Consider the following 2586-nt stretch of genomic DNA (forward strand, 5'->3'; position numbering starts at 1 on the left):
TGTAGTCCACCGGGCTCCTCTGTCCATGGAATTTTTCAGACAAGAATACTGGAGTGGAACTTGTTTTATGTAGGGATGCCATTTCCTCCTCCAGAGGATCGTCCCAACCCAGAGATCGAACCTCTGTCTTCTGTGTCTTCTGCATTGCAGGTAGATTCTTTACTCATTGAACCATTGAGGAAGCCCAATGTATAAAATAAATAATAAAAAATTTTTTTAAATGTTGCTCAGTTGTGTCCGACTCTTTGGGACCCCATGGACTGTAGCCTACCAGGCTCCTCCCTCCATGGGATTCTCCAGGCAAGAGTACTGGAATGGGTTGCCATTTCCTTCTCCAGGGGATCTTCCCAACCCAGGGATCGAACCCAGGTCTCCTGCATTCCAGGCAGACACTTTAACCTCTGAGCCACCAGGGAAGCCCAACCCACGGCAGTAGTCTTGCCTGGAAAATCCCATGGACAGAGAAGTCTGGTGGGCTACAGTCCATGGGGTCCCCAAAAATCAGACACAACTGAAGTGACTTAGCATGCATGCATGCATATGTATACATATATGTATAGTTGATTCACATTGTTGTACAGCAGAAACTAACACAACATTGTAAAGCAGTTATCCTCCAATTAAAAAATTTTAATGAATAAAAATAAAGCACATACTATAAAAATTCCAAAATAAAAAAATTATAATAAATTAGTTTTCCCTTCAACCAACTATGGCATGCAGTGTGTTCATTCCAACTCTACAGTCAGTGCCCCCAAATATTTGTGTGTATGGTCCACTAAGTTGCATTTTCCTCCATCAAGAGACAAGGCCCAGAAGCATGGGTCCCAAAGAGAAGAAAATACGGAGCAGAACCCAAGCTCACCCAACTGTAATGAGAGCAAGAGATGAGTCCACGCTGCCATGCAGGCAGCATCCCCTAGTCTAAGGGGAGGGACGCAGTGCAGCACTCAGAGCCTCAGGACAAGTCCAGTCTCTCTACTTTGCAGCCACTTCTCAGCCTTTATTTTCCTTCTGCAGCTTGAGCTGACATGTCATTCCCTACATATCAGCCATTGGTACCAAATCACTGTGGGCCATTTTAACAAATTACTTTTGCTCTTAGATGATGAGGATCACTGTCACTGAGTCATTGGTGGGTCATCATCCCACTGCTGTACTGGGTGTGTATGTAGTCATCTGTCCTTGGAGTGGGCAGGAGAATTGTTTCTGGAGTCAGGCCGGACCAAGGTTTCCACTGAGAGCTGCCCATAGCACCTTAGGCAGAAGATAAGACAAGAGCATGGTCCAGAATAGAAGTAAAGATTTCCCCTAAGACTGTGAGCTCACTGTCATGTCTGATTTACAGAAGAAGAGGCAAATGAGAGATTAAGTAATAAATTAAAAAAACAAGACAATCAGAATTGGATGAGAATAAGGAGTAAGAAAAGAGGAGAGGACTTCCCTGGTGCTACCGTGGATAAGAATCTGCCTGCCAATGCAGGGGACATGGGTTCTATCCCTGGTCCAGGAAGAGTCCACATGCCTCAGAGCAACTAAGCAGATGCCCACAACTATTGAGCCTGTGCTCTAGAGATCACGAGCTGCACCTGCTGAAGCCAGAGCACCTAGAGCCTGTATTCTGCAGTAAGAGAAGCCACCGCAATGAGAAGCCAGCACATCGCAACTTGAGAAAGCCCACATGAGGCAAGGAAGACCCAGCACAGCCAAAAGTAAACAAATATACAAAAGAGCAGAATAAGGAGTCTGAGACTTAAAGTAGTCAAATGGCGAGCGAATATTTGAAACTTACTTTCTTACGGAGCCACAGAATCCTGAAGCTAATCAAAAGAATGTTCCTAAGGCTCTGAAGTCAATTCCAAAATAGCAATTCCAAAAATGTTTTTATCAGTGACGCAGTGACACTGAAATAAGCGTATAAACATCCCAAGATGCCTACTTTGAGGAGGAAAAAAAGCACCATCCTTGAGTGTGTGAATTCTGGCATATTTGCTAAACATCAGACATATTTCTTCAGAGTGACTCTTTAAATATGCAGTATGTTTAGAAAAACCAACCTGGAACACTGGTGTGTTTTATTTCTTTATTGCTAGAGGTCCTATCTTTTTCTTTGTTGTTTTTCCTTAAAACACAGAGTCTTCTTCCTTGAAAGTATTTATGTGTGTACGAGAGGACAGGAGATTTCTCTGAACTGTTCTATGAAACTTTTTTCCCCTACATTACTGCATTCTCACACATCTTTCTCTGTGGGGCAGAATGACTATGTTTTTCTTTATAGCCTTCAGTTGGCAAATCCGTGGGGACTCTACATGGCATGGCTCATGATAACTTTCTAGTTCTGAAAGATTTGGGGGGAAATGATACTAACTTTATATCAGAAGATGAAGTGATTTGACTTCATTTGAAACCTTTATCGGTCTGACTCCATGAGGGAGAGGTGCCCTGGTTAGCCAGGTTGCAGTTGGTCTGGTAACATATCTGATGACTGTGACTCAACTTACAGTTTGCATTACAGAAGTTCACTTTGAGATTTGGGCTAAGTCACTTTGCCTTCTGGAATTTCATTTTCTTCTCTCAGTGCTTCCC

At 43.2% G+C, this 2586-nt stretch overlaps 1 non-coding gene across 1 annotated transcript; it reads right to left on the bottom strand.

Moving 5' to 3' along the window:
• Positions 1-344: 344 nt before the first annotated feature.
• Positions 345-416, bottom strand: TRNAS-GGA (transfer RNA serine (anticodon GGA)). The gene has a single exon. It is a non-coding gene; the product is annotated as a tRNA-Ser (tRNA).
• Between the last annotated feature and the right edge of the window lie 2170 nt (positions 417-2586).

Source organism: Bos indicus, chromosome 5 (assembly GCF_029378745.1).
Source record: "Bos indicus isolate NIAB-ARS_2022 breed Sahiwal x Tharparkar chromosome 5, NIAB-ARS_B.indTharparkar_mat_pri_1.0, whole genome shotgun sequence".
Taxonomy (NCBI): domain Eukaryota; kingdom Metazoa; phylum Chordata; class Mammalia; order Artiodactyla; family Bovidae; genus Bos; species Bos indicus.